Below are 7,357 nucleotides of genomic sequence, written 5' to 3' on the forward strand. Positions count from 1 at the left end.
CCACACCCAGCCTAAAAACGACTGTTTTATGTATCATGGAGTAACTTGGAGCAGGGCACAGTCCGCTCTCCGTATGGTCTTCTGGAACTGAGGCCTGTGCCTTCGCCGATAGCTGGGTGTTACCCACCCTTTACTGAGAAACCTCTCTCCAGTTGTGTCAGCTTTACCTCATCTCAGAGCCAGCAATCCAATCCCACATTGGAATCCCTCTCACTTCCCCTCCTACTCCATCTCTAGTATGCCTTCTCTTCCTCTTCCAGCAGGAGACAGTTCTCTGTTTTCAGGGCTCTTGAAATTGGACCTGGATCCCAGGTTCCAGGACTTAGAGAATAGTCAGTCACCTTTTTAGGACCATTATTCTCCCTACCTCGATTGCTGGCTGTGTTATCACTCATCTCTTTCTTCTCATTCCCTAACTTTCAATTACATAGCAACTCATCTCTGACTTCTTGTTTCTCTGTGTCACTGTGTCTGGTCCTCCCTGACTGCTACGGTTTGGATATGATTTGTCTCCCAAGAATTCACATTGGTTATGGCTCAATGGTAGAGAGCTTGCCTAGCATGTGTGAGGCACTGGGTTCAATTCTCAGTACTGCGTATAAATAAAGAAAATAAAGGTCTATCAACAACTAAAAAAATTTTTTTTAAATATTTCACATTGGTTCCCAATGTAGCTGTATAAAGAGGTGGTGGGACCTTTGAGAGATGGGGCCTAATGGAAGATGATTGTGTGGTTGGGGGCCACTGCCCTTGGAAGAGATTAGGTAGTTCTCATGGACCCTCTTAGTTCTGCAAGACTGAGTTGTGAAACAGTAAGCCTGGCCTCTTTTTACTCTCTGGTTTCCTGTCTTAGCATGTGATATCTCCCTTTCAAATGCATTCTGGCCATGACGTGATGCAGTGAAAGGGGCCCTTACCAGAACCAGAACCATGCAACTTGGACTTTTAGCCTCCAAAACTATGAGTTAAACAAACTTGTCTTTATTAAGTACCTAGACTTGGGTATTTTGTTGGGGCCGTGGAAAATGGACTAATATAATACCTAACTCAGACCCCATCTCTGCTATGCCTGATGCCTCAGTCAAACCTAAGAGCCATCGGACCCTGTCTCTGGAGGCTTGCCCACTTTGTCCTTCCCCAGAACATCTGCTATACCCTCTGAGACCCCTTCATGACCCACCATGAAGAAGGCAGATCTGGGTCTCCCAAGTGCTGAGTCCCACAGGGGACCCAGATACAGCATGTATTCTCTCTCTTGAAGCCCCATTTTAGGGTTGAATCACTCCAGAGACAGGCATGCATATTCAAGAACCCAGGAATGCACAGGTATAAATAAAAGTGAACTTTTCTGGGAAAAAAATTATATTTTTGTTAATTCCAAAAAAACCTATCAATATGGTCCTCATGGAGAACATCAGAAGTTGATGAGACTTGATGTGCTTTCCCTGATCATCTCTGCCATCAACAAATCTATATTACGTTAATGTGTCTTTGGAAAGTGTGTTTGTATATGAGGGCTGTCATAGCAAACCCGTGGACTGGGTGGCCTAAACAACACACATTTATGTTCTGTTGTGACCTAGAGGACCAAATTCAAGATTTGGTTGCTTCTGAGTCCTCTCTACTTGGCTTACAGATGGCTGTGTTCTTGCTCTGTCCTCTCGTGGTCTCTTTCACATGTGTATACATGCCCGTGTCCAAATTTCCACTTCTTAGAGGGACACTAATTAGATTGTATCAGGGTTCACACTAGGAACATTGTTTTATTTTAATTATCCTTTAAAAAACTTATTTCTAAATACAGTCACATTCCGAAATTAGGGCTTTTAACACATGAATTTTAGGAGGCCCACAATAAAATTCACAACAGCAAATACTCTTGCAGTTTGTGTTTGTTCCTTCTTATGTGTCATCAGACCTCAAAGTTGTTTGTTGGTTTTTGGTGGTGCTGGGGATTGAACCCAGGGCCTTTGTGTTTGCAAGGCAAGCACTCTACCAACTGAGCTATATCCCTAGCCCTTGTTCCTTCTTATGTGTGTATATTTAACTCACATTGGTGGTATTACATATTTGACAGACTTTTTTTTTTTTTCCCAGCACCATCTTCAAGATTCATCCATGGGGGTGGGGATGTACCTCAGTGGCAAAGAGTTTGCCTATCATGCATAAGACTCTGGATTTGATTCCTAGCATTATTTAAAAACAAATCAGGGCTGAGGATGTGGTTCAGTGGTTAAGTGCCCCTGGGTTCAATCCCTGGTACCGAAAAAAAAAAAAAATCGTTTATGGAGCGGTGGCACAATATCCATCCAATCCATGGCTTCATGAGACTCTGTGACTAATCTTTGCCACATTTGACATCTCTACCCTCTCAGCGATAACACTTTATTGGGTTGTAGGGTTTGCATTCACCTACCTTGATGAGGTAGAAGGTCCTGACCCACAAATCTTTCTGACTCCTCAAAATCATAGTCTTCGTGCTTGCCTTGTAAGCACAAGGGCCTGGGTTCAATCCCCAGCACCGCAAAAAAAAAAATCCTAGTCTTTTGGGGGCATAGCTCCATAGCAAAGTTATTCTAGCTTTTTTGTTGTAGTGGACGACATGCCTTTATTTTATGTTTATTTTTATGTGGTGCTAAGGATCAAACCCAGTGCCTCACACATGCCAGGCACTCTTCCACACAGTGCCAGGTGCTCTGCCACTGAACCCAGCCCCAGCCCCAGCTTTTCTACGGGTCATCTGCATTGTTAAAGGGGACAGCTTGTAGGCAGAGAGAGCCTGGCATGGGTGTTAATTCGTTGCGATGGGTTCCGGCTCATCTTCAGAGTTCCAGACCATCCATGAGCTCCCCAACTTCACGACTTACTTTACCTCACTGCCCGACCAGCCCTAGACACAAGGATAGTATTTACATAGATGTGCTCAACCAGCTCCCGTGATTACACCATGTCTAATCCACATTAGAAATTCATTAGACCACCTTGAAAACGGTGTGAGAGAAGCCACTCACAAAGGACCACATATTGGACAATCCTACTTATACGAAATATCCAAAATAGACAATCTAAGATACGAAGTAGATAACCTTAGGGTTTGTGGGAAAAGAGGATTGAGGTGAGAATGATGACCAACGGCCAGGCGCGGTGGCACACGCTTGTAATCCCAGCCACTCAGGAAGCTGAGGCAGGAGGACTGAGTTCAAAGCCAGTGTGAGGCCCTAAGTAACTTAGCGAGACCCTGTCTCAAAATAAAATATAAAAAGCTCTGGGAATGTGGTTCAGTGGTTAAGGGCTTCTATGTTCAATCCCTGATACCAAAAAAATAATAATGACCAAGGGACTATTTTGGAGTGATGAAATGTTCTAAAATTAATTGTGGTGCTGGTCATAAAACTGTGAAGGCACTGAAAACCATTTAATTGTACAGTTTAATTAGGTGACTTGAGTGGTATGTGGGTTATAACTCCAGAAAGCTGCTAAGATTAATTAATTGTTCTGCATTATTGAGTTTGTTGATGTATGTCAATCTAATAAGGGTAGTTTCCTGTTCCTTTCACTAGAATTTCTCTGGTTACTAAGCTCTTGAGCTCCTTATCACATATTTGTTAATCTTTTGAATGTCCTCTTCTGAAAATTGCCTGTGTGTGGTTTTTTTATTTTGCCATATTTTTTGGTTGGAGTTGCAATCTTTTTCTCACTGACTCCTTGTCAATTGCAGGCATCACCAATATCTTCTGCCATTACTTTGCAGAAGTAATGCAATCAAAGTATCATTTTTCTTAACTATGGTTCATCTTTTTCAGATTTCTAAAAGAAATTCTTAATATTCTCTTCTTAGACCTTTTCTGCTATATTACAAAATATCACAGACTGGGTGATGAATAAATAATAGAAGTTTATTGGGCTCTTGTACAACTATAATGCACCAATAGAAAGAGTGGGGGAAAAGGAAATTTATGGGTCTCACAGGAGGCTGTGAAGTCAACAGCTTGGCACCAGCATCTGGCCCAGGCCTTAGTGCTGCATCATAACATGGCAGAAGCGGAAGTGTGTGTGAGACTGGGAGAAGAGGCTGCTCCATTCTCACCTCCACCCGGGCTTTTATAACTAACTCACCCCTGATAGTCACCTTAATCCAGGGGGCGGGGTGGGGTTGACATAATGAGCTCTTAAAGTTTCCATTTCTCAACACTGTTCATTGGGGATAAGCTTCCAGCACATGAATTTTAGGGTACATATTCAAACCATAGCAAATTCCCTACATTTTCTTTTTTTTTTTTTTTTTATTTTTTAGACTGTTATTATTTATTTATTTTTATGTGGTGCTGAGGATCGAACCCAGTGCCTTACACATGCTAGGCAAATGCTCTGCCACTGAACCACAACCGCAGCTTTATTAGGTTCTCTTGCAGCAGGGGGCACAGCAATAGGGCAACCATAGTTCTTTTAGTGCTCAGATCTTTTTTTTTTTCCCAGGGCCGAGGACCAAACTCAGGGCCTTGCGCATGCAAGGCAAGCGCTCTGCCACTGAGCTAAATCCCCGACCCCGAGTGCTCAGATCTTTAAAGGCATAACTGGGTCCTCTAGACCAACTAGAGGAGGAAAGGCGGAAAGATTGAAAAATGGAATACTCATCCCTCTTGAACTTCAAGTCCTCCAAGAAAATCCCACGGGATGGCAAAATCACTACCTCGAAGACTGATCTCAAAGTCTTCCTCTCAGTGGTTTCAAGAGAGAGCCCCAACTCTACTTGGTTACCCAGGACTGGTGTTTCCTAGTGTCATCCTGGTTTTTTAATTATTGTTGTTGTCGTTTTGTTCGTTCGTTTTTAGAAAAGAAGGTGTTCGTGACATAGCGTTTATTTTTTAATATGTTTTAGTTGTAGATAGACAATACCTTTGCTTTATTTATTTACTTTTTTATGTGGTGCTGAGGATGATAACCAGTGCCTCACATGTGCCAGGCAATTGCTCTACCACAGAGCCACAACCCCAGCCCAGCATTTATTTATTCAACAAATATTTATTGAACTCCCAACACTGTTCTAGGCACTGAAGATTAAGCTGTAAACACAACAATGTCCAGCTTCAGTGGATTTAGTGGATTTAGAGGAGACAGATGTTAAATACGTACTGGGTGAGGATGAATGCTGTGAAATTCACAGCAAAAAGTGTGGGGCAAAAAGGAAATTCAAGGGTAAGGTCTTTACAGAAAGGATGGTCAAGAAGGGCACTCTGACAATATCAGCAAGACTGAAACAAGGTAACAGGGCAAATTCTATCTAGGGAAAATCTGGAGGACGAGACTTTCAGGCAGAGGAAACAGCAAACACAAAGGCCCTGAGGTTGGAAATGATTTGGCTTAATCAAAAACAAGAAGGCCAGGATGGACACAGCACAGCTATCGGTGGAAGAAAAGATCATAAAAGTAGAGATGGGACAGAAGAGGGCAAATCATGTGGAGCTTTGGGATGATATTGAGTTTTTATGTTGTTCTGCTTGCAGAGGGAAACAATCTACGTGTTACAATTAAGGTAGTAATACAAACTCATTTACTCATCAAAAATATCATCCAATCAGAAAGTGGAAAACATAAACAAAAATATTATCCAAGTCAGGTACATGGCACATGCCCATAATCCCAACTACTCAGGAGGCCAAGGCAGGAGGTTTGCTAGTTCAAGGTCAACCTCAGAGAGATCCTGTATCAAAATGTAGAAAACATACATATAAAGCACTGAGGATGTAGCTTAGTGATAGAATGTCTCTGGGTACAATCCCCAGGACAGAGACAGAGAGAGAGAGAGAGAGAGAGAGAGAGAGAGAGAGAGAGAAGAAGAAGAAGAAGAAGAAGAAGAAGAAGAAGAAGAGAGGAGAGAAGAGAAGAAAGGAAGAAAGAGAAAAAAGCATTTACTTAAGAGGCATGATTGTACATATGGAAAATCCAAAATGAAATTACAAATAAATTATTAGAATTAAGTAAATTTAGGAAGATTGTTGTATATGAGATCAACATACCAAAAAAATCAATTATGTCCCTGAATTTTATGAACAAAAAAGCTAATTTTTTTTAAAAAGTCACATTAGCAAAAAAGATAAAATGCTTAGGATTAAATTAACAAAAAATGTGCTCAATCTAAACAGAAAACTATGAGACATTCCTGAGATAAATTTAAAGGATCTAAATAAATAACTCATGGCAATAGTATTTATAATAGCCAAAAATCAGAAACAACCTAACATCCACTGTGAGTAAAATCATTAAATAGTGGCATATTCATACCTTAGAATATTATACAACAGTGAAAAGAGTGATCTGCTGTGCTACATGATGAGTTCACAATGTTGAGCAAAAGAAGTCATAGTCAAAAGTTGTTACCTTTGGAGAGTAATGATTAGGAGAAAGCTTCTGGGCTATGGACAATACTGTGTGTGTGTGTGTGTGTGTGTGTGTCCATGTGTACATGTAGAATTTCATTAATATATTACTTCATAAAAATTTCATTGAGTCATAACCTAAGATTTTTCCCTTTATGTATGTTACAACTATTCTAAAAACATTTTTTCAGGTATTACAAAATTATCCAGATCTCAAAACAGAAGGAAAGGACAAGAAAAACTGAAGGAATAAACCTGAATACTAATAAAGCTAAGGGGGTCCACTACTTTCGGCCTATGCTAAGGAACCACTTGACATATATTCTTATTGAACTCTCATAAGACCTCATGAGGTGGATATTTGTCCCAATTTAGAGAAGCTGAGGTTCAGAAAGGTAATGTGCCAAGGTCACACAGCAATGGCACGAGGTTTGCCTGATTCATCATCTCATCTTTTTTTTGGAGGGGGCCACTAGGAATTGAACTCAGTGGTACTAGGCCACTGAGACACATCCCCAGCCTATTTTGTATTTTATTTAGAGACAGGGTCTCACTGAGTTGCTTAGCACCTCACTTTTGCTGAGGCTGGCTTTGAACTCCAGTCCTTCTGCCTCAGCCTCCCTAGCTGCTAGGATTACAGGCATGCACCACCGTGCCTGCCTATCATCTCATCTTTTTAACCACTGGACACACCACCTGCCCAAACAGGTTCCTTTCCAGGCCTTATAACAAGGCACTATCTGATACTCAAATAACTACAAATTAACAAGGATATTCTATAAGCCTTTGATTAGCACCTTAAGAAGTCAGCATGATCTCCATTTATGGTAGGAAAACAAACTCAGAGAGGGTAAACCATTGTGTCAAGGTCACAGTTGGGAATCAATAGAGCCAAAATTCAATCCCAAGAATATCTGACTTCAGGCCCACTGCCTTATCATCACTTTACACTGCCGAGTAGTTAAGAGGCATGAATTCCA

This window comes from Sciurus vulgaris (assembly GCF_902686455.1).
Source record: "Sciurus vulgaris genome assembly, chromosome: 17".
NCBI classification, from domain to species: Eukaryota; Metazoa; Chordata; class Mammalia; order Rodentia; family Sciuridae; genus Sciurus; species Sciurus vulgaris.